General features: G+C 43.3%; 1 protein-coding gene across 13 annotated transcripts in view; it reads left to right on the plus strand.

Moving 5' to 3' along the window:
- WDPCP (WD repeat containing planar cell polarity effector) overlaps positions 1-26,183 on the plus strand; it is a 3,071,480-nt gene that overhangs the window by 63,492 nt on the left and 2,981,805 nt on the right. For 2 of the 13 annotated variants that reach the window (XM_069608195.1, XM_069608202.1), the window contains exon 2: positions 12,629-12,740. The exons of the other annotated variants lie outside the window; for them this stretch is intronic. The gene's annotated coding sequence lies outside the window, so the exon portion shown is untranslated. The remainder of the gene's footprint in view (positions 1-12,628; positions 12,741-26,183) is intronic. 13 annotated transcript variants of the gene reach the window in all.

Below are 26,183 nucleotides of genomic sequence, written 5' to 3' on the forward strand. Positions count from 1 at the left end.
AAATACCAATTTTCTCTATTTAACGTTTGTCTCTAAGGTCTGTCTCATTCCTCGCTGTTGTGCTCACTGTATAAAGTGGTGTATGTTCTATGATTTACCTCTAGCAGCTGGGTTTAGAATTTTAATGGGATTCGGTGGTCCTTTCAGATCATAGTTCCGGGCCTATCCATCGTACACATTTCCTAGTTCAGTTAGGGTACGTTTCGGCCCGCAATGCAGGTTAGATGTCCGCTGGAGCCATTAGTTTTTCTCGACGGTTACTGATAAAATGCATACAGGACTGAGGTTAACTAATTACTGTTCAGGGATCTCATCTTTTAAAACCACTATTTCTTTTTTTTTTTTCTTTATTTTCGAGCTGACGGTTACATGTCTACATCAACAATAATACGTTAAACGTGTCTTATAAACAGTGAAATATTACAAGAAGTACATCGTATGTTATTACAAACATGGACATGTGGTGTTAAGTTATACATTCCCATTTATCTCCTTGTCGCCTCTCTCTTCCAAATATCTCTGTAAGAGTGCCCAAGTGACCTTAGGCCTGCGAACAGCATGAATTCCCATTACGAAACCCCCTTCACATTCATAGGTGTTTATCAGGTCTCTGAGCCATATATGAATAGTGGGTGCCTTCTTTGCCTTCCAACATTTGAGAATGTTCCGTTTGGCAGTCGCCCCGGCCACAGAAAAGAGTTGCCTCACTGAGTTTGGCAGCAATTTCTTCCCAGAATTCTTGGATAGGGGGCACTCTCAGAACGTATGAATCATATCTGCCATCAGGGCTCTGCATTTGGGGCAACATTTCTGGCCGGTTGGTTAATATTTTGCCATCCTGTTTGGGGTTATATGTAGGTGATTTAGTAGTTTAAACTGTATTAGCCTGGAGTTGGCACAGAGAGAGATAGACTTGGTGAAATGGCAATACTTCGCCCATTACGCATCCTCTATAGTCAGATTCAAGTCTTTTTCCCATCTTGACTTCATGGTATTCTGAGTGGAGGTATGCAGTTAAGCTGCATTGTGTAGATATGCCACCCCTAAATTTGTTTTGTTGCATAATAGTGGAAAGGAACGGATGTTCGGCTGGGGCAGCCGGGAAGGATGGCCATTTCCGCTTACAGGCCGCCTTCATGCAGTGATATTGCAGTGCTATGGTGAGGTTGGCTCCCACTTTCTCCTGCACCTCTTCCAACAGTACAAACCTCCCATCGGGGAACAAGTCACCCACCCGCATCTCCTTTCCCGGGTCCTACCTTTTCTACAAAGTTGTGTCTAATGAGGGTTCCAGATCTGGGTGATGCCATAAGCGTGTGTGTGTGGCCAGTATGGATCATCGCATCCCACTTTCTTGAACAGTGGCATCCATGCCCACATCATGCAGGATACTGCATCCGCCTCTTCCTTGCATTGTTTGTATTTACCAAACATCAAGGACTGCAAGTTCATGGGGGGCCGCTGCACATTTTTCTGTTCAAATATGTGTGTATTGTTGGTCGGGGGACCAATATTTAGCAAAGTGCGCTTGTGTCGTGTGGTAATATAAAAGGAAGTCTGGGGCGGCAGAGCCACCTGTGTCGTAGAGTTTGCAAATTTTAGGCTTGCTGATTCTGACCATTCTCCCGCCTCCCCCCAAATGAAAGTGGACGCAAGCTTTTGAAGTTTATCGAAAAAAGGGCATCCGGGCCAGATCGGGATATTGCAGAAGAGGTTCAGTAATGCGGGCAATATGCCCATTTTGGTCAGGGCTATGCGGCGCATAATGAAATTGGTAATTTATTCCAGACCCCAGTTTGGACTCGAGGAGTGTCAGGTAGGGTGAGTAGTTTGAATCATATAGGGACTGCTTATCAGTGGCCAGTATAATGCCCAGGTATTTTGCCGAGATTGGGGACCATCGGAACGGCACAGGGGCCTTTGATTCCACCATACTCTGTGTAAGGGGGATGATCTCGGATTTGGAAGTGATTGATTTTGTATTCCAGAAACTTTGCAAATGTCTGAATTTCTTGCATCACTGGAGGGATTTTGCGCTTGGGCCTCTTAGATAAAACATGGTATCGTCAGCATATAGGGATATGAACTGAGGGGGTCCCGTAATGCGTCTACCATGCCAAGTGTGTTTATGCCATAACCATGCCGCCTTCCCTTCAATATTGAGGGCGAATATGAGGGGGGAAAGGAGGCAGCCTTGGCGCGTGCCCCCGTGTAATGAGAACTCAGTCAATATTGTCTTGTTTGTTTTGACTCTAGCTCTCGGGTGTTTGTATAAAACTTGGATGAGTTTTAGAAAGCCAGGTCCAAATCCAAACCTACGCAAGATGGCAAACATGTACTCCCAGGAGACAGTCCAAAGCCTTTTCGGCATCAAGGGCGACAGCAAAAGTTTTGGCCTTCGAGTCCAGCTGTGATGCTATAGCGAAGAATCTATGCAAATTTAGGGCTGTGAACCGCATCGGGACAAAACCGGTCTGATCGGGATGTACCAGTTTGTTCATGTATGGCCGGAATCGGTTGGTAATCGCCTTGGCAAATATTTTAGTATCCAAATAAATTGGGGACAACGGTCGGTATGAAGCAGGGTCGTTTGGTGGCTTGTGCAGTTTCAGGAGTACTGATATCATTGCTTCCCTCATGGAGCTCAGGAGTATGCCAACTTCTAGGGATTCTTCCCAAATACAGTCATTGTGGAGGATATTTCTGTACTACATTTTTTATACAGGTCTGTCGGGAGTCCGTCAGGCCCTGGCGCCTTACCCGCCGTTAAGTCTTTGATTGCTTGCATAATCTCTTCCGTTGTGAGGGGACGGTCTAGCCGTTCCCTCTCCTCCCTTTCCAGTGGGGGCAATGGAAACGAGGCTAGATGGTGATCTACTTCCTCTGGTGTGATTTGCTCTGTGTTTGTATATAATTAGGAATAGAAGTTCCTAAATATCTCGTTTACCTTACACAGTCCTGTATAAACCTGGCCATCCGGTCCGCATATCCACGTTATGGGCTTGGCTTCATATTCAGACTTACTTAGGTTTGCCAATAATTTGCCGGCCTTGGTTCCCTCCCCATATCTCCAAGCTCAAATGTGGTGCAAGGTATACTGCGTGGGAGTATAAGGCACTCAAGTGTCTGCAGACTCAATTCAAGAGAGCATAACCAATGATCAATTTTAGAGCTAGAATTATGCCCATGGGAATGAAAAGTGTATTCGTCCTGAGTTGGGTGGGTCTCCCGCCACATTCCATGAGGGGGATGGTAGACCTGATCTGCAGGATAGTTAATGCGGCCTTGGTGAGATTCCTTTGTCCCTGTGATGTTCTATCTCTATGCAGGTCAAGTATTGTGTTCAGATCACCTCCCCATAGCACCTTGGCCTCCCCCGTCGGTATAATCTGTGAAATTACCATGAGGTAAAAGTCTGGGGAGTCTATATTCGGGCCATAAGTATTTACTAGGATCAGCTCTCGGTTATCAATTTATCCCCATAGGATTACTAATCTTCCCTCCTCATCGATTTTGGACATTGTCAGGTGAAACCCAACCCGGCAGTGGACAAGGGTAATGCCCCCCCCCCTCCTTGACTGCGAGGAGTAATCAGTGCCCACTCTAATTGGTCCCCATTCTCGAGCAAAGGCGGCAGTCACCTTCTGAGTAGCGTGTGTTTCTTGTAAAAGGATATCTACTTAATGTCAGTTAACATATGTGAGAACCTTCCTTCCTTTGATGGGGTTGACCAAACCCCTGATGTTCCACGTTAAAAGCCTAAGTGACTGGCCGTTCTTTTTGTTAGAACCAATTCTCCCCCAAACAACCAATGTACAACTAACGGGGAAACAGGCCCCCTCCCTTTTATTCCACCCTCACCGTCTCCATAACTGGTCAGTGTATACCCAACTTTACAATGCAAAACCTGCAACTTTGGGTGGCGTCGCTCCTCCAGATCCTAGCCTGGTACTCCAGGACTCGTTAGGGAGCTGCTGCATGATTTCCGTGCGATTCAAGCTTTTTCAAAGAGCTGGGGTCCTGTCAGCCAGTTGGATCAGTTCAGAAGGCGTCTTGGGGAGGAAAGTTACTGGATTTTATAATTGGGGAGCCGAGATGTTGTGCTCTATGTATGACATGGCCTCTTCTGGTGTCTAAAAAAAAGTGGGCTTTCCCTGCATTTTGCAGACGTAACTTTGCAGGGAACATCATGGCGTATGTGATCGAGCTGACCTTCAGTGCTCTTTTCACTTGGTCAAAAGTATGTCTTGTCGCCTGGACTCCACTCGAGAAATCTGGGTATATGTGTATCCTCGTTGAGTCGATAGTTAGTGTTCCCTTCTCTTGATCCAGGCGCAGAATCCTGTCTCTGTCCTTATAATTTAAGAGATGCTCAATGATCGTGCGCGATGGGGGATCCTGGCTTGGGCGCAGGGGCGAGCAATCTTTGGGCGCGCTCCACCAGAAACTGCTGGGAGAACTCAGCGTCTGGAAACCGTCGTACTGTCTCCTTGATGTAGCCTTCCATTGGTTTGCTGAGGGTTTTTTCTGCCAGCCCCACCACTCGGATATTATTTCTGCGTGATCTGGATTCCAAATCTTCACATTTGGATTGGAGACTTTTCACAGATCTTTTGATGTCCTCAGTTGCCTTGTCCTGTGTTTTATAGGTGTCCTCCAGAGTGCTGACACTTGCTTCTGCCCCAGTAACCTTAGAGTTCACCTTCTGCAGGTCTGTTCTGATTGAGGCGATGTTGCTGCCTATCACATCCAGTCTATTGTTTACTGTTGCAAACCCGGCATGCATCACTGCCATATATGGGTCCATTGGGTTATCTGTCTGTACTGAGCTGGGCGCAGGCGTGAAGCACGGTACTCCGGGCTCTCTTCAGCCATAGAATTACTGGTGTACGCACCCATGGGGCCTTTCTTGGCACCTATTCCCCCCACGTGTCATTCCTAAATTTGAGGAGCAGGATGATGTAAATATATCGGTGCTGGGGTTTAGTAATATGCATGCAGCCGAGCTTATGCAGCATCAGTCTGTTTATGTATGTCCCAGTGACGGCGGTCAGCACCTAGTCTGCAAAGCCGTGGGGATTGGGCGGGATCCGCGCTATCAGCTGTGTATCTACTCCAGTTTGTGAGGGACCCAAGCGGCAGGTATATGCAGTTCTCAGAATTGTATATCGTATGGTCCTATGTTCCACCTCGAGTCGTCGCCGCTTACTGTAATACGTATGGATATTGCCTACTACGAGGCTATATGTCTGCAGGTCCTCGCGAGTGGTCACACTACGGCAGCCTCTTGTAGTGTTCACCGGGTTCCCATGTTAATTAGCCCAGTTGAAGGCTGGGGCCTATATCTCCCACATGTACCTTTTTAGGGGATTCAAAACCTCTGTGCATGCAGCTCCCTGACCCCTGCTCACCTTCTGGATGTCTGGCTGTGTGGGTCTTGAGACAGACCGTTGGACTAGCCCTCCCAGGGTGTAGATGTCACAATTGCATTGGAGCGCGATCCCTGCGTCCGCCTCACTCGCTGTGCATGAATCAGTGAGCCAGGCCAGCAGGAGCAATGTTTCAGTTAAAGTGTGGGCATGTTGAATAGGCACCTTCCCAGACCAGGTGCTATATGCTGGCCGTCCACAGGCGGCCGATCCGCGGTTGCCGTGCCGACTCCCGCACAGCTTCTCCCCAGACTTCACCAGTGCATGTTCCGGTTTCTCAGGGCTGCATCCTTGCCCGCAGTTTCGAAGATGTCCCTCGGTTTGATAGAGCAGTGCCTCTTCAGTTCTTATATTTTCCTTTCTGCGTGGCTGCCCCGCTCATGGTGTCCCGTCCACAGCTGTGGGGATTTGTGTTTCTTTCACCTCCATGTTGTGTGTGTCCGTCTTCTAACTCCCCTGGTGGGTCCTGCCGGTTCCCGCTCCAAATGCCTGCAGTGTCGGCCTGGTCCCAATCCGACACCTCCAGCCGCTGCTCAAGTGTGCCAAATGAGCGGCCGCCCGGGACGGCACGGGGTCACAGAGCTCGGTGTCACCCGCTGTTCACGGCCCCGAGGGACTCGCTCTGGCACGAGATCTTACCAACGAGGTTTCTAGGGGAACTAGCCTCCGGTTTGATTCAATCTTTCACAGGATTATGTCGTGGGAGTTCCAGTGAATACTGCTGCCTTTTGATTCATATAAGGTCGCTCAGAACCGCAGGATATTCTTTACAGGATTTATTTCACAGCGTAGCTCACAACCTAGGCAGCCATCTTAGTTGGCGTCCGACCTAAAACCCCTATTTCTAATTGATTGTGTCCTCTCACGGATTCCTCATCTTGCATATATATCCATATCCTGCTTTGCAGACTCTGAAAATGTTTCCTCAGCAGAGGGCGCTGTGTGGCATAGTTGATGTCCCTCGAAGGTTATCATTCCTGCGTCTGGATGTGACATTGATGATTGTATAAATAGCATGCAGAGTGCCCATTGCCTCCATTCCGTTTCTCTGCATGCACAGCACGCTCTCGAAACGGTTCAACTAGCCTGAGAAAATCTCTCGACTAACCCGTTTACCCTTTTTTTTAATAAAATCTTCACAATGTCTATGCCGACATGCTTCAAGAGATGTGCGGACTGTGATTTGAAAATGTTGATCACTGATCTACACAGGATTTGTCTCTGATGCCTTTTTGAAGAACATATCATCATTGAGTGCGGCTCCTGCCAATTGATGACCAGCAAGGCATAGAGGGAGAGAAGATCGAAGCTCACCCTAGGTTGGTTGGTCGGTCTCCAAGTCTGTCTTCTTCCATACCTTCAAATACACGCGTTTCCTAAAACAAGTGAATCTTGGCCGAATTGAATTGTAAAACATGAAAATCCTTATGCAAGCCTTAGTTTGCATATTCTTAAAGTCATCTTCTTAGTTTGGCGGTTACATTTTGTTGCAGTTGTATTGATACATAACTAACACAATGCTTGTAAAAAAGTACTTAAATGGGGGGGGGGGTGCTACATCTGTGCCTGAATGTGAATTTTGGCTGAGGGTTGGCTTGACTGCAGGGTTTCTTCTCCTGCGGATATGAGTAGGACAACGTGTGCTTATGCTGGACGTTTTTAATTTGAGTGCAACTTTAACACCAGCCCTCCAGTGGTCTGCCGTGCTCGAGTGTACTGCTAAAACCATCTTGCTAGTAAATTAAATGGTAAAATTAATGGATTGACATGTGATGGCAGATTTTTGCTTTCTCGTTACAAGCAAAAGTAATTGTCTTCAAGGAGCCAACTGAATGCGATTACCTCTCTTCCTAGTTACTTGTAAACACGTTCTAAATGTATGGGTAGGAGCTACCCAGCTTCATGCTAATCTTTCTTCGGGAGTAGTCTTAATAAACAGATATGTCCTTCAGTTTTTCATTTTTTTTGACACTGTGAGCCCTTCCTGTTTTTATTTTTTTTTTTAAATGCGTTGTAGAATGACTGCGAGCCCACATTTACTGCGTTACTTTCCTGAACTAAATTTCTGTTTGGAAATGAACGAAATCGTGGAGTTGCCAAAATACTCACCCCGCATACTTTCCCAAGGAAATATGATTCACGTACAACTTTATCAAATCCTCTGCAATGCAGAGACAAAACTTTTAGTTTTTTGTGTGCAAAACATTTCAATTAAAATGAAATATTCGTACTTTTTTGCTCCTTTTTCAACAAAAGCAGACTCCTGCAGCTTTTAGTTCTCAGCTAGGCGATACCCTCGTGCATTTTTTATAGGCTAATTACAGGGTCATTACATCAGTTGTACAATGCAGCTCTGGATACTGTTACACCTCCGTGTGTGCGGATTCAAAGCATGCCAGTCCTCTGAAAAGAGCTCCAAGAGAGGACTTCAAAATCGCAAGTCTGTTACAGGAGGCAGGTTTTTATTCAACTTAAATATTTTCTTTTTCCCTTTAAAATGTTATACGTGTGCCTTAATTTACGTTTTATGAGGAAAAGTAGGCTAGATAAAACAAGCAGTTAAATGATGTTTACAGGATAAAGTACTCCCTACCGTACGTTATAATGATATTGGAAGTCACCAAGGAGTTCCGGGACCAAATGGAGGAAAGTGGGAGGGGGCGGGGGAATTGAGTTCCTTTCAGAGTTCATGGAACTCTGAGGTGATGTGCAAATATCTTTTCTAGGTACAGTAAGGGGTATTGTATTCCTTATATTAGACGGCACGCACTGCCATCTCCTTTACTACCTGGCATCTTGCTGAATCGAATGTAAGCGCTTCCTTTTGCTGTCCCATATAATTAAATGTAGAATGCGTTTGGATTTTAGAAAGCTAACGTGCAGCTTGTGATGTGTTGCAGAAGAATATTTTGAACAGTTTAATAAAATTAATCAAAGTTTTCTTTTTGTGCTTTAAAATAAGCGAACCCATGCCGATTCTTGCTTACATGTGTTAAACTCCAGAAGTGCACAAATTAAACGATCTACCACAAACTGTTCCTTTTCAATTACTGCTTGTAAAGTGTCACAGAAAACTTTTTTTACAAACGAAACGCGGAATTTGAAAAGCTGGTCACAGCTTTCTGGAGTTCTGCTCTGTGCTGGCTCAAGCAGCAGGCATTGTGACGTCACAACTGAAGCGTAATCACTGATTACCAAGCAGTTTGGATGTCATTTTCTTATTCCAGGTCAATTGTGAGGTCACAACTAGCCTGTAATAAGAACATTATTTCCAGACTGTTCCACAGATAATGCAAGCAGCCATGTATTATGTTTATAAAATTGCCAGTGTTACGTAGCCAGAGCTGGTGAATAAGGAAGAGGGGCCATGAAATGTGTCACTTTTTTTGGGTTGTAACCTAAAAATTGTTTAGTAGAGCCTAAAAAGCATAAATAACAAAGCCTTTAACATCCCATCTAGTCACATCATTCTCCTTTCAAATACTCCAAATGTTCTTTTCCCCTTCTAAATATAATGGATTATGGGTTTTACCACTTATTCATGCCAACTTGATCCCTTGCTTGCTTTCCTGCACCAACACACATGGTTGCACTTTCTATTATAGCTGCTTATGTCCTTGTTCTAATATGCCTGCTTATGTCTGTTTAAAGCAGTCATGGCGGCTCACGAGGTTCATGCAGTTGTCTGCCACCACAGTGGCTGCTTTTGTGCTTTTAGTTCAACCAAACAAATTAAACACAATATACTAGTTATTTATTTATGAATGTTTGCATCATTACTTCAACTATGGTTCTCTGGGTTAAAACCACCTTTGAAAGACAGTCCCTACAGTTTTCTAAAGCAAAATCTAAAAAAATGTTTTACTTATCCTTCAAACAAGGATACAGTCTCTTCTCCATTCAGTCTTTACAGTTCAGCATTTCAGGTTATTTGGTATAAATATGGGCAGCATTATGTTTTTTGCAATATTTATAGGGACAACTGTATATATTATGTGAGCCAATCTTAGTGTTTCAACCAGTAGCAGAGCCCAAAGGCAATATCTGGGCTATGCAATTGCTTTGTCTGCAAAACTATTATTTGTATTTTGTATTTGCATTTGTTGATTATTTGTATCGCGCACCGAACCCTGAGGTAACTGGGCGCTTGAGATACTTTCAAGGTTATATACAGTAAATGCAGGCACATATCGGACAATGAAAAGATAACCGTGAGGACCCTGGTTACAGGTGGGTCGGTCAAAAGGACTCATTATCACCCGAGGTACACATGGCGACACTTCTATATGCTATTTTTCTGCATCATGTGGTTTGTAATAGATGCATTAGTTTTTTTGCAAAAGTGCAAGTACATTTTGTATTTGCTCTGACACTAGGATGTCCATGTGAATGGGATTTCATATGTTATGCTTACCTGCCAAATCCGATCTGCTGGTCGAAAGATAAAATTGTCAAGTATTTAGAAAGAATTTGATATTGTGTGAGGGTCCCATTGACCCATGTAGAGCTATCATTTGCACTGCATATTTCCTTACCATCCAAGGAAAATCCTTGCCGAACACATCTTATCTCCTACTGTTATTTCCGACATAGGCTCAATTTGTTAATATACTGCAGTTTTGGAGGTTCTGAATTGCCAAGTGGATTCCTATCCACATGTTGGTGGTTACCCATGGGGCACTAAAATCAAAGTGGGGTTGTTATTTTGGAGTCTTACTCTCCCATATGTCTCGAAGAAATAACCCAATCGAACAGGCAGCCTGCCCAGGATCTGAATAATATCTGGTAGGTGGGGGCCGCGCCCCTTGTACTGCACCATGTTATTGAAACACGCACTGAGAACGTCAACTACTGCATCATGTATAGCTCCACAGGATCTGCTAATGCCATAGACCAGAGGGTATTCCAGAGTTGTTTTTCTGAAATTTTGACCAGACTTGGTGCTCAGTGTCATCACACATTGTTCACAATTGTTGGTTAAAAAAGTTATGCACCCACTTCTAAACACACCATGTCCCATTCTATCTGTTTACCTGCAGATGTGAGATTCACAACCAGGTAAGCCAGTTTTCAGTCCTGGCACCCAGATCAGAGATCCATGTGCAACTCGCCAACGTTTCTTTGCACATTAGTCAATTGCGGCCCAGTAATAAGATGCGTTACCTTTTCTAGTTGTCCCAGCTACTCATGTAAATGGCCTCTATAGACCTTTCACACTGCATTATCCCATAAGCCTCCCTCTAGGTCTTTTTCCATGTGAGAAGCAGTGCTTTGTTGGGCCAGGCGAATACCAGCTCCTTTTGAGCACTTTGAGCCCTTTGGGAACTGGGAGGTTATTTGGAATCTTGACAAATTTAGAGAACCTAATTGCCCTTAGGGATGCACCCAATATAGTCCAGTTATGATCTATTACATCTCCTGTGGTTGTTATGGTGTACTGCAGCTGATGTTCTGCTATGGCGGTGAGTTCCTGAAAATATTCCACACTTTGGTTAAAAGGAGAATACTGGTTCAGTGTGAAAGTTTTACAAGTAAATGGGTGCCTTGTACTGCATAGAATCCTGTATTTATCAGCACATGGTCTTTCTTTCAATTGAGGTATCATTGTGAAATGAGCCAGTCAACCGAGAACAATTTGGCCTTTCCTACCAGGGGTTCCAAGTGTACCATCTTCCTGAACCGTGTACAGGAGATTAGATTCTCAGGGAGAGTTAACCTCAGTAATTATATCACCTTTGTATCCATCTTACAATTTACATTCCACTCTGTAATTCAGAAGTTCTTTGCTGCAAATAAAAAAACGTAACCTCTAGCACAATGACATTTAATCACTTAGTGACCGAAGGCCTCCTATTTATTTCTTCTAAATTTTAGAAACATGCGGGATACATTAGTGGTGTGTTGCATCATGGGTGAAACAGAATTGGGCATAACAGCAGCAGTTGCAGAATATACTTTTCTTATGCCTCACTCAACGTTCTATTGGGCAGTATGGGAATCTTTGTACTTTCAACTCCAGTAAGAATAAATCCCAAAATATAACCCACCCCACAGGACCATGTTCCTCCATACCCACAGTTCTTATTCGGCCAGGGAACAACCAAGAACATTTTACACTAGGGCCATCTTTCTGCTTCAGCTGCTGTTATAATATTGGTTTAAGTCTTTGTTTTATGATGTGTGCATACCTATAAAGTGAATCTTTCAGATTGGGGCAATCATTTGAACTTTTTCATCCATGACATGATTTCTGAGCACGTGTCGTTTTAAGAACCAGAAAGAAACAATTAGCAGAACTTTAGCCATTTACAGAGTGTAGACCTTCACCAGCAGCTATTGCATTCTTGCAGCCACTAAAATGCATCCAGGTGGACAATCCTTGGCTTTTTATTGCACTTTAGACACTAATAGTACCGGTTATGGTCCTGTCAACCTGTAGGTTATTGCAGTCTTTCGCTGATGAACTTGACAAAGATGCAGTCCCTGGGTTCCAGCAGAGTGCAGTGGCTCTTTTGGAAGAGCTTCGTTCACCTGTGAATGAATTGACGTGACAACTTGATCAAAGCCTTTGTCCTGTATTACTCAGGCTTGTTCGTTTTGGAAGAAGTGGAGAATTTACCTTTCAAAGTCTGTGCACTTCATTTACATGGCGTATCCAGCCTTATCTAATATAGTCAAAGCCATGTCTTTCCAATTGCCTTAGGTCGAGCTAGACACAGAAAATCTGTGTCCCTGTCCGGCTGCGCTGCAGTTTACGCAGCAATTTCATAAAAGAAATCAATGATTGAACTACCTCAGGTCTCACTGCTAAGGTAACCTGGCCTCTTGGTTTAGTGCTGTCCTTCCTACGCTCCTCCTTGGCTGTTTTTCCCCACTGATTCCTCTGCCTCTGTTTTGGTGGCTATGTTTCGTTATTTGACCCTTTCTGCTTCCTTTATCCTTCATAATTTTTTTTCTACTTCGAATAGACTTTTTTTCATACTTTATTTCTTTCTGTAATTTGCTGGACTCCTGTTTTGCTTTGCCCTCTTCAATATTCTGCAGCCCTCAACGCCTTCAACTGTTTTGTCCTTTGGATTACTTGTTTACCTCATAAGAAATAACTCTGCAATTACCATTAGGCTAAAGGTTTTTTCCTCTTTGTGGGTTTTTCCCTTTTTATTTGGGATTCACTTCGGTGGTCACACTGGCTGTTGCAGCCAGTGTCTGGCGGTGTGGCTACCAGAGATGACTGCCCTTAGCTGCAGGATTCGACGTCTGCAGCACAAACCTAGAACCAGTTCCTCATCCACGTCTACAAACAAACCTCAGGTAAGCCATACATCTAACAGTCTTGCACTAATTAAGCAGTACCTCATTGTCTAAGTGTACATTGTCTCAGGTATAGACCGTGGTGAAGAGGATGGAAGGTGCATTGGCTGTCTTCTCGACTCAGTGCAGTTTTTTTCTATTGTATTGGCTTCACACACTCATTGGGACTAGAGGCAATACATCTAGCCATTCCAAGTTTGTTTCAGCATAGTTTTGAAAATCGACTTTTTTGCAAACCAATCTGCCGTTTACTGCTCCTGCTGAGCCAGGGTGGTGTGGACAGTAGAGTTGTTGCTGTATCTGAAAGGCTGTACAGATTTCTGTCTGAGACACCAAGCTCACGCATCAATTTCGAGTGATGATGGGGATAGTTTTATTGTTATCTTGCAAGATCAGAGCAAAGAATCTTCAGTTTATCAAGTACTGACAGATGTAACTTGACCTACCCTCCTGACTCCTCACCTTTTTATAGTCCGCTAGTCAGCTGACCGATTCAAAACCTAAGGACATTCTGGAAACCCTCCTTAGGCCTTTCCACAGAAATGTCCTGCCTCCCGCAAACACAATACAGCCTTGAATTCATGTCTGGTCTATCTTTGATATCCACTTCCGGTTACTGCATCAGATGGGTGCCCCTTGGAAGTCACCCCTCCCATCCTCTTGTCATTCATGCTTTCTGAGCGATCCTTTGTCCTTGCCAGACACAACCATTTTATGCAGTCACAGAGGTCTGTAAGTCTTTGGCTTCAATTCTACACATGCTTGAGAGTTTGCAGGGAACAAACATTACCCCAAGACAATTGTTGGGGTAAGGAACCCAATAGCTGAGTGCGCAAACACTTGGAATTACACATGGGCAATGTGAAAGGCTTTGGGAGATGGTGTGCTGCAGAAGTGGAGGATCTGGTGACTTCCCTATGTCACCTAAGAAGGAAAAAGCAGGGGTGTTTGTCCTCAACTAACCACGCTCAGCACATTTATTCTGGAAATGCAAATTTTGTAGGCAATACCAATAGAATTGCCTATGCAGCTATGTTTATTCAGATCAGCACATCAAATAACTTATGTCTTATCTACAGGTATACTGAACAGTATTTGCTGTATGTTTGTTGTCTTCACAAACTATATTCCTATCATGACTTATGATAACAAAGAGAGTTGTCAAACAACACCTACTGAGAGTTTACAAATAAATACATGATTAATCTGTCCACAGATGCAATGTAACTGCTTGCCAACACGTGTGTCAACCCACTAGGGTCGTCATCAGGGCAAAATTAATAAGCACAACTTTAGCATTGGTAACCTAGATTGACATGTTCAAATGTCCCTATATTACCACACAAGGTTTTTGAGAAAGAGGGAAGGCAACTGTCAGCCATCCCGTGATCAAGAGAGAAGCCGCTCTCTAACACCCAGCACCTGCATTAATAACACAGCCTGTACAAATGTATGGAATAGACTTTAATCTGAAGAAGTCGGGCTGCTTGGTCTTTAGGGAAGCCCTAGAAATATTTCTTCTTCCCAATGCAGATCAATTAGTAGACCATTTTCCTGCAAGGCCAATAGCTGTGTTTTCTAATTAACAGTTTAATCTGATTTCTATATAGAATCCTTCAGAAAATTAGACTTCATGTATGGCGGTAGCAATCAAGGATTGCAGACTTCTAAAGCATCTGTAGCTGAATGGTCTATTGATTGTATTAATACACTTTATTTGGTTAGCAGTAATTCTTCTCCTAAAGGTCTTCATGGCCATTTAGTGGGAGCTGAAGTAGCCTGAGTGGGTTTTCAGAAACATGTTCCACTGCAAAGCAGTGACATGGATTACTCCCTTTGCTTTTTGCAATCACTCTTGGACACACACGGTAGGACAGATTCAAGATGAAGGCAATCGGGTTTAAATGTCAAATAAACCCAGGCTGGTGGGTACAGCTGGTCTCTTTGGCGACCAAAAAATACACAAATTACTATAAGCATTGAAAATAGGTTTGCAAAAAATCACATAGAAGGAACGGTATGTCCCTTGGGTTTCAAATACTGGGCCTCAGTAAGGTCGCAGGTCACTGGATGGAAGGGCAGCCGGGAAGTCCGTCATAAATAGTCAAACAGGATGAGAAAAAACTCCAGGACAGAGCGCCCAATCAAAAGGGTTTTATTAAATTAAATGTTTCTCAAGCTGTGTAGCCCTTAATGTGACACGCAAATGACCTGCTCTGTAATCTTTGGGATCAGACCCAGCACCATATGGTGGCGACTAGCCTAACTCCCGGAAAGGGAATTTATTTAGCCCTGTCTTGAGGAAGGCCGTTTGGGCCGAAACACGTGTGACATTAAGGGCTACACAGCTTAAGAAACATTTAATTTAATAAAACCCTTTTGATTGGGCGCTCTGTCCTGGAGTTTTTTCTCATCCTGTTTGACCATCAGGGTTACAACTTAGTTTGGTTTAGTCTGAGTGCCTCCTCCTGTTGTTGACATTGCGAGAGGATCATTGCAAAAGTATGAGGAAAAGTTAGAGAAAGTTGAAAGTTGCTAAACTTACTTAACCCCTATAGTCCCTGCACCTCACTCAACATTATAGTCTGATGTCATTTGAGGTCCCCCAAAGAAATGAGACTAGGGAAGGGCCTCCAACTGTAGTAGAATGTGAACGTGGGTACATGTGAGTCTCATTCAGGTGCATTGGCTTGTTTTTAGTTATCGCTCTACTCTGCAAAGGGCACACTGTTCCCATCACGGATGGTGCCAATATCCCAGGGGGTATGGCGAAATGGTAAATATGTAGTAGTAGCTCCTGTGGTGTGTAACTATTACTTCTATTCTCTGGCTCATCTAATCTCTGTTTTATGCTGCCCTTCTGGTTCTTTCAGGCAGCAACCCAGCATGTGTGTAGTTTTATACATCACACATTTCCCCATTGCGCTTTTCAAAATTCTTGATGGAAGCAGAGCAACCATCAGTGCTGTTAAGGAAAGAGGATGAACACCTCAGCGGAACATTGCCCTAATGCCTGAGACCCTATGCCTCTTTTGTACTTAGAGGTATGTACAGCACCTTTAACTGCACCTAACGTTACATCAATAACCAATTAAGTGCACAAATATGCTAAGAAATATGGTCCTGCTTATGGTGTGCACCAAAGTCAGTGTGCCATATTTTGGACCATTTGTTGGCATCTGACAAGCTCTTAGAATTAGAGTAGTTGCTGGGTGTTAGAGAGCAGCCGCTCTCTAACACCCAGCACCCGCCGTAATAACGCAGCCTGCTGTTGGATGAAGGCCTCTTCTATGAGCAGCAGGCAGCGTTATTTTCTTCTAATTTTTCTTCAACCAAAGCACAGCTCCTACGACATCTAGCAATAAGGAACCAATCTTATTGAGCAGACATGATTGTAGGTCTTTGGTGTCGGCTATGTACTAAAACGTTATGACATGGGCATTTGTTAAACACTGCACTATTTGAGAAAATTGTGAACCCTTTCCCACACCAGTGTTGGGCAGAAAAGTGTTAGTAAAAGTCAATGCTGCTTCGGCTCAGTTGTCAGTATTGTTCCAGATTAGGGCACTTAATTACCACATTTCCCAAATATTACTGTTTTGTTATTGTGGTTGTTGCAGCCTGCTTAGCGCCTGTAGCCACTGCTGGGCTAGAAACGGCTGCTATGTGTGTGGCCTATGTAGTAAGGAGAGGCTTCTAAAACAAAAATTCTCCTTTGATCCGGTCCTACTATCTTGGCAGTTTTTTTTTATTGTTCACATCTCTTCAAGCACATGCAGAACAAAAGGTCCTGTGCTAGAAAGGGGAACACCTACTGTTTCCCCTACACAGCCTACTGCTATGCCTTATTGACTGTGGATGGTGAACTCAAGTAAAGTTGCTTGTGACCGTTTATGCCAAACATTTGCTATATGTCAACTTGCTGATAATAAAATAAAAATTGCATGAACCCACTAAGTCTTTAATTGATGTCTTGATAACAATATGAAGGACGCAGCACTGTGCTGCAACACTGACTGCATGACCCAGCCACACATCCTTGAACTGAAACATTTTTTAGAGCTTTATTTGTTTGGCCACATTCATGCAGCAAACCTTTACATTTTACAGACATTGCACTGCCAGAGTGAAAGAAGGAAGAATGTGCCTTGAGCATTAATTCCTGGTATTGTTCCTAGCGTACAGATTAACATTTTATATTAACTGCTCTTTACAGAGAACTGGAGTGGGAGTCGGAAGCCAGCAGCCCAGACCCTTGCGTTCAAACCTCACTAAGCGCTTCCATTATTGTTTTGTTAGATATTATCTAAGGAATAGGGACAGAGATAGGTTGGAATAGAAACTGTGCTTAGTTTATGGACAGTTTGACAAGCGATGTTTTTTATATTTGTTATAGAATAGGGTAAGGTTATTTGAAGCTAATGAAATAAATGAACACTACACCATGTTATTTTGTGAGTCCTGTTTCTGACCTACCATCGTCTGTTGTTGCATGGAATGCACTATCCTGGAAAAGGGGGTTGGCTTGCTTAGGCCCACCCACTCTATCGTCTAATGTGGGCTGGTCTCTCCTCCCACACACCCCTCCCCCCAGCCCAGGCCCCCTCAACCCCAGGATGATCTCTAGAGATGGGTTACATCTATACTCCAAGGTTTTGTTTGGCTGGTCGTGGTGGCCTAAAGGCAAACACCTTATCTGTCTCTCTCTCTCTCTCTCTCTCCCTGGGAACAATTTAGGTTGTCCCCAGTGCTCCAGGTAAGAATTTGAGGTGGGAGTATTTTACTCCCTAATTTTTACACTTTGAGAGTAAATGTGATTCCACGAGAGTAAACATTAGTTTTCTCCTTTGCAAGAGTAAACTATATGTGACATCCAGACAGGTGCAAAAACTGTTTGGAAATCATTACCATGCAGCACTTTTCTGCATTGGGATATACTAAACCTCGTGTTATTATTATATTCAGGAGTGGCCATTTGATTTCCACTGTATATATTTAAATGTTGGAAAGACAAAAACCTAGCCAATTACATAGTACAGCAAACCTTAATTTTATTGTGTGTTTTGAGGTTAGATAGCATAATAGTTTTTTGATGTGTATTGAAAGTCCTCATTTCCTCCTGGAACTATTACTACCTAATGTATGCCAATGTTATGATACAACAGTGAAGAGAGGCATGGCCTCATGCTAAATTCTATACCTAATCTCATGGTCAAATTGTCATTTATAAAGTGCTTTTGGCAAAGCGTTGTACATAAAACTTATTTATCACAAATATCACCAAACCGAAGTTCGACCTCGAAAGGATCATGCACAGATTGCAGCAACAAGTGCTCAACCTACTGAGCTATCTCAATGGATAACATCCTTCAAAGGTCTGTAAACTGAGTATAGACTGAGATGTAATAATCACAGTGCCTAGACGAACCATGCACATACATTTAAGTATCTATCTGGATTATCACAGGGACACGTTTTTCTGTGTTTCTATTTCAATTGCAAATATAAATTGAATTTTTTTTTTTATTTTTTAAATAGCGCTTGCACTTCCCGGAGAGTCAGGTTTTGGAGGTTTTAATTGTAGTCTTCAAGATTTGAGAGGGTATATGTTTTGCTTTTGGGACTCGTGTAATGACCTCAGAATTACTCACCCTATTACACAGAGTAAAAGTCTTTGGCCTCGGGAAGGCAATAATACACAATTAGACCATTAGGTAGGAAATAATCGACTCTTTACAGGCCCTTTATTCGCACCTTATAAACCTACATAGAACTATAGAATAAATGCAACTGATTATATATGAATACATGGACAAGAACGAAAATAACAGGTATACATCACTGTTAGGGCATTTGTAGGACAAAGCTTCATCTCAGCCACAACACCACCACCCAGTCCCAAGGCAGGTAGGCATTGAGATCACGCATCAACTAACGGGGTCTGGAGCAGAACATCCTCCCTCTCAGCGAGACTTCAACACCCACGGTTCGGTCTCCTCATAGGGACCTTCTCTTAAGGGGGCAAACCCCTCCCCTTCATAGGTTGCAGACTGCTCCCGGTAAAATTACAGACAGCAAGCATGGGAGGCAAGAGTGGAAAAATATAGATGGTGGAAAAACCGAGCTCGTCTTCTGTGCTCTCGTTCCCCAGTACCCCTTATCAATGCACCTGCACATCTCTGACTCTCAGCTCATCCTTGAGTGAACAATCCGCAAATTATTCTACACAGTGAACTCCTCTACTTTGCGCTAACATATTGCAACCCCTGCAGAAATCATGTCTGCCTCCTAACTGAGCTTGCAGAAACGTAGACTTTCATTGTTTGGGAGTGAAGGTCCAAAATGGCTGTGTACTGGCATCATGTTATTTAGGTTGTTTTCGCACACGCACTACAATCCACCCTTCGGACAGTCAACTACCATATCCCAATGAAACAAAAGATGGTTTCTGAAACAGAAGAAAGATCCCAACCAAATTAGGAATACATGAAATACAACAACAACAAATAATCAAAACAACAATAAAATACAAACAAAAACATATTGCAATGCTTCAGGAATCCAGGAAAACATTTGATACCACCAACTCCCGCCCTGGTCTTCAGTTATTCGTGAAATCACGTCATTCAAATTACTAATATGTCCCACAATAGAGTGGAAATGGTCATTTAAATCGAAAAAGCACATCCCTTCAACAGCATTGCAACCCAAATTATGCTTCAAAAACAAATACTCAACATCAGCTCTGTTCTGCAAAACAGCCTTTCTAAAATGACTGTCTAAAAGCAGCTACGTCAAAGCCTGAGAGGTTTCATTTAGCCCTTTAACCACTACACAAGCTAATCTAATTAAGGATTTATAACCACCACCAGCCAACCCACATAAACCCACCAAAGAAAATGCAAGCGCTAAAACTTCCGGTTCAGATAACAATGCACCTTAGAATCACAATCTGGCAACAGGCCAATATGATGAACAGAACGTGTAGCTTGATGAATTGCAGGCTGTAAAAGAAACATCATTAAAATGAGCCATGTCAAAGCACAAGGTCCACCAGAAATATTTGCAGGAATGTAGGTGTAGATAAAGTTACCACACGAAAATAGCCAACCTGTTGGAAGTTTCACATGTCGAAGATGGCTGGCAGCCACAACAGTAAAATTAGACAACATCGAATTATAAACATTAGTGCATGCGCTATCAGAACGCGCACACAGACGCTTTTCAAAATCAGTTCTGGTCACTCCATCCAATATGTCTAATTGCTAGCAGTTGCCAGCGTGCTGAGGAGCACAAGACATAACAAAACACACATCGGCAAGAGCAATGTCGTAAGTGACAGTAGGCGTCTTATTCCTCCACTTACGATCAGTGTCAGGACAAAACTTGCAGTACTCATAAACAGAAAAAGAACCCCTCATATCTGGATCCTGCACTACAGAATCATTATGCAGTACTCTGAACACGTGTCGCAGCACAGGAGCCATTGTTGGCACGGCCACAAGACACGTCGAAAACAAGTTCGGAGCATCATGAACATCAGCCAAGCAAAAGTGTGAGATGTTCAGCACTAGACGGGCTAGAAAAGTCTACATATTTTCAGGTTGCCCGACAATCGCAGCATAGCCATGCCGCACAAAAGACATGGAAGTCGGGGAAGAGGACAAAACATCATGGCCATTTTCACGACGTCTTTTCGACAAACCACGATATAGTGCGGTCAAATCGGTGTCTGGCCACATGGCAACAGCAAAGTCGGCAGTCGACATCCAGATCATCGGAGTCTGTTGTATGACTGAGACTTTCACCACATCTTTCCGCATGTCCCCAGACCCTCCCGAATGGACTTGATACAAATCCACAAGTGCACACATCACAAACGGGGTCTGAAGAAAAAAAGAATTACAGAGAAAATAAGTTATCACTCACGTAAATAACATTTGACAGCGGGAATAGATTTCCTCTTTCCTGATTCCATTACTAGAACAACCTGATTCCCTCCCACTGCAATTACATCTGCCGGAACCGGCAGGCCACTAGGTTTCTCAATCCAAACCTTCGCTCCTGGAACCTTTTTGTCTGATGAGTGAAAACCTTTGTCCCCACGTGTAGTTACCACTGTGGGCGGCACTACTTTTTTCACCATTGATAATTTTACAGGGACGATAATCAGTTGTGCTACTCGATCCCCTTTATGAATTCTCTCCACTTTTAATCAGAATTACTTTTATTTCACCTTGATAATCTGTATTCACAATCCCTCACAGTACCTGGATCCCTCTCAATGCTATCCTAGATCGAGGGGCAATCAGCCCCATATGTTCTGATGTAATTTGTACTCCAATTCCCATGTCAATAACACTGATCCCTCCTCCATATGATGCAAATCCACCCCTGCGGACTCTGGTGTTGCTCGATAAGGAGCTAGAGCCCCAGGTAACATTTCCCAGTACATCATTGTTTCAAATGCCCTGTTTGGTTTCATTTGTAAAGCTGGCGTTAACATACGCATTAATGGAGTTTCACCATTTGCAATTGGTCTGTTGTTCAACACTTGCACCGCATCCAGTATGCACTCACGCCACCCTTTTAAGGTTATCATAACCCATCTATCGCAACTGTTCTTTCAACAAACATTAATTCTCTCAATCCTGAAGCCTTGTGGCGATGAGGAACGTAGAAAATCCATTCGACTCCCTTTTCCTGACAATAGTGCTCAATTACTTTTCCCTTAAAATGTGATGCGTTGTTAATTTGAATCTGTAAAGGTACACCATAGTACACTGCCACTTGATCTAACAATTTAATGGTATTTACTATGTAACTCTTTTGCATGGTTATACCATCAAGTATCCTGAATATGTGTCCACAATCGTACATGCATACTGACATCCTCTGCTGATTGGCCTCGGACCGATATAATTGATATGCCAAATTGTCCAGGTAATTTACCTCACTTCAATGTGCCTTGAATCACATGTGGAATGGATCTCTGTTTCTGATGCTGACATACTGGACATTGCAAAACCACTGTTTTCACTACTTCTAAAGGAATGCTAATTCCTTGATCTTGTGCCGACCTGATAGCCTTTTCTACAAGATGCCAACTTTTCTGGTATGCCCACTTATCAATCCCTTCAAGATCATCTTCCTCAGACCTCGTGTCCATAGCCTAAATGTTGGCATGTTCATCTGAAACAGAATTGAACCAACGTTCCAATGAGTCTGCCGTGCAATGTGCATCCACATGATATACAGTTACCCTACTATGCATTAACATCTCAGCGATATCTTGTCACAGTTCTTTTCCCCATAATTATTTGTCATGAATTTTCCACCCATTCTTCTGCCGTGTCGGCAGTCAAACAGCCAGTCCATTAGCCACAGACCACAAATCAGTTATACATAGCATTGACCAGGCGCTTCTTGCTTCAGTGCCCGATAAACCGCATACAATTCCGCAAACTGACTTCTCTTTCCCTTTCCGGATGTTGTCAGAATTTTCTTCCTTTTGGGATTGTACGACAATGCCTTCCAGTGTCGCTCAGTCTCCACATATTTAGCTGAACCATCGGTGAGCCAAGCATGTTCATTTGGTTGGCTCTTGCTTTTGTCTTGGTGAGCCTCATGCACTAGGTTGAGAAGGGTTACTGTATCCCGCTTGACGGGGTCATAACCCTGATCCTGCCGCACAGTGTCTTCACAAGTCGAATAGGAGTTTACAAGGGCTAAACCTTGTAACCTGCTTCTGGGCCTAATGAATACTGATGGATGGATTTCTGTTTGGAAAGGGGTTTGAAAGGATCATCTTGAATTGTGACCGACCGTAAAATACATATGCAACCTACTTATTTAGCATGCTGAGAGCAGAGAAATGCCAGGACCTTGGGGTAATAATTCCACTAAATCTTCACTGAAGTTCACATCTTTAGATGTTGATTGCATTTCTTTCCCTTCTTATAAGTGGCAAGATGGTAGCAATCAATATATCTCTTTTTTCATAGTAAAATCTAAAAATACCCCATCAGGTGGGCAGTGAAGGGTGCAATTAAGTTTACATAAAGATCTCGTTCTAGCAGATCAACTGGAAAAATTGACTTGACAAAAAGGCATGTCTGTCCTCTGCTGGGATGGTTAGGATTATCAACCACATTAACAGAGGAAGGAGAAAAAGGGAAATTGGAAAATCTTTCAATCACTCACTGAACAGGAGGTCCCTTCTGATTCATCGGTATTAAAGGCTTCATATTGAGGTTACATTCCCTTAGGCCATCCTAATACAGGATCTCTGCGGGCACTCACTACAGTGTTCAGAGGTGGGGGCATCAGTGTGTGGTAATGGAGGTGGTGGTGGAAAGGGTCTAGGAGTGCACATCATTTTTCAAATGGCCCTCTTATTTTCAATAATGGCACACTGTATTGTGCTGCACCCTGACAGTTATTCATGATTTCTCTCCCTCTCCCTTGTCCCTAGCCACCTCCCCTTGAAGTTCCTGCTGCATCCCTTCTTTTGGGGTGAAAGCTTTGCATCTGTAATGCCATGGGTTTTGCTTCATTGTTCTTTCTTGTGATCCTGATTAGCAGCACAGTTGTTTGCTATTGTAAACCAGTTCTTCCAGCAGATTGGTTTAGGAGCTAACACAGATAACGTTCGGTTGTTGCTAAAGTTTGGGTTGTAGTCATTTTTGCTGCGGCCACCTGATAATTGTTTGCAGGCTCATTAATACCAACATTCTTTGTCAATGCAACCTTTAATTGACCCAAATAGTCTGTCATCAACTGCCATTTTATTTTTCCTTTTAGCATAGTCTGTTTTTCTTGGCTCAACTTCAGCAAGTGCTGCTATAAATCGGTTTCTAGCTTGTGTTAAATATGCACCAATACCTGTATTAGCTGCTGACTAGTTACAATGTTCTATTGGGTGTCATGGGACTTCACATGGCAAAATTACCTGCATTAACCAATATTGGCCCACAATGAATTGTAACATTGAATCGCCGTTTGAAGTTCTTCTCTAAAACCTTTGGCTCCCTTTTGCATTAGGAAAATCTTTTGGTAAATTTGTAAGATCCCAAGGAGTCCCTGGGGCTTGCAAAGTTGCTAAAGTATTTCAAGTTGCTTTCTTAAAGGGGTTTGGAATTGCAAGGGGACCCTATTGCTTTCGGCTCCTTGTGATTGAAGGTCTGAAGTGCGCGGACCCAGAAGTGCCAGTTCGAACGTGATGTTGAAACACTCACTGGCTGCTGTGGGGCATGCTGTTGTTGGATTGGAGGCACCTGCTGCAGAGTGATTTGCTGTGACTGTTGCTTGACTGGCTGAGAGTGGTGCCTGAGCACTGCTAAAAAATAAAATGGAAATCTTTACGTCCTTATCACTTTGCTTCTTTTCGTTAACTAATTGAGGGTAAAGCAGTGCTACTGAATGACCATGTGAATGCCATGTGAATGCCCCTTGCTTTTTGATGTTAAATCTTTCACATGTTAACTTTTCATTGCAATATTATATACCCTTTAATTTCGATTGACTGCACTTTTTTGGTTCTTTTTTTTAAAGCAGCTTATTCACATCGAATAACTACCTCCCCAACTTCCCATTATTCTGGATAGTCTGGTGTATTTTGTCTTTTAGACTGAGTACTTTTTTCAAAGGTACCTTCAATTAGGCATTTTTTAAAATTGAATCTCCTGGTCTATAGGAGCTAAAATAGTTGTGTATTTTCGACATCACTGGCCTTGGGAGCCAAAAGTAGCTCCTGGTAGCTGTTGCGGTTAAGCTAACCAGGCTCTTCTAGGCTACAAGCAGGAGCTAAACAGCTCCCAGCTTCCCTCAACTTCAAACCCTGCATTCAGTCATTGCACACTTTATTATCCCACTTCTTTATCATTCTTGGACTTTACTGTTTTCAATTTGTGCATTTTCATGGTCCTGTCTCTCAGGGGTTACTGGTATGTTTTCTATGTGACTTAGCATTGTGATGAATATCGGGAATTCGTCCCTTCTCCCCAAGGGGGAGCGTGCCCCAAGAGGCGAGGGAGGTGAGCCCACTGCGCAACACCCTCCCTAGAGGTCACAGCAAGTGGGACATCACTGGGAGTGAATTGATCAAAACAGTCGCCAGGAACTACTTGAGGATAGTTTACAGAACCTGAACTTTGTGAAAAACAAGTCTACAGCAGAAGGGAGTCATTACCCTGGTTTTGGTTGTTAGACGAGTGTTCGGGTTAGACTAGGTTAGCTAGGACGGTGGACAAATTCTGTTTACTCTCACTGACGAGTACCCTAGGTAGTTTTCTTAGATGGGGAAACCCCTTAGTATAGGGAGAGAGAGAGACGTTTATTCCTTGGTTTGATGAATCATTCAGTGATATGGAAAATCAGGCTGCGTCCTTCTGACCCACCACAGTATGCATACTTTTAGGTACAGATCTAACCTGATTTTTCTTTTCACAGACAGCCATTAAACTCACTCTTCATCTGTGTGTTATCTCTATTGTAGGAGACAAACGAATATATAATTCATCTTTTGTAAGCTCAAAAGAGACCCTTACCTTCCAGACAAGAGGCTTCCTGATACCTTTTTATAGAGATATCAAAAGGCCCCTTACATCTCAGATTGGCACCAGTCATTTTGAGTGTAAGCGGCCTACAATCCTGGCATCCCGCTGGGCATTGGTCTGCGGCGCAGCACCAAATGGTGAAAGTAAACTCCAGCCTGAATTTGAATTTCAGACCGCAACCCGTCTGTGTCAGTTTATTCTTCAATGCAATGCATGAAAATGCACCAACAGATTATATTCCCGTCAGACCAAAGGATATTCTGAAACAGAAACTTACGTACACTGTTGGTGGACATACTAGAAATTTACCTGGCACAGACTCATGCCTTGCTTCTTACCTAGGCATCTTCACCACAAGACCGAACATCTGTTTCCCATTTAGTCACACGCTACATTCCTCCATACTCCATTCTGATGTGCCTTATGGGCTCTGCCTTTTCTAAACCATGAAACCCATGAGACATAGGGCATGATGGGTTTCACTGCTTTGCAGTGCGCTCTTTGTCTCCCCCCACCCCCTTCTCACTTTCCTGTGCCAGTAAATATGGATGCACATTATATTATATTTGGTAAATGTAGAGCACCCGAGAGAGGGGACTACTACATTTCTTCTAAACCAATATACCCGCCTAGCGTCAACACAGAAAAATCAGTTGAGGTATATTGCACAGCTGCCCTTTCAACATAACGCATAGTGAGTTTTTCCCCTAAATGTGTGTTAATAATAATTTCTGCTGCTTATAGGCAGATCAGCCAATGGTCTCTGCCTAAACGGGGACAAAACTGAGATTATCCTAAACTCAACCAGAAATATAACAACTTTACCATCGACCACACTAACATACCTGTCTCCACCTCAGTAAAGACCCTTGGAGTCTATCTCAAC

Source organism: Ambystoma mexicanum, chromosome 4q (genome assembly GCF_040938575.1).
Source record: "Ambystoma mexicanum isolate Mex_15411 chromosome 4q, UKY_AmexF1_1, whole genome shotgun sequence".
In the NCBI taxonomy this organism is placed as follows: Eukaryota; Metazoa; Chordata; class Amphibia; order Caudata; family Ambystomatidae; genus Ambystoma; species Ambystoma mexicanum.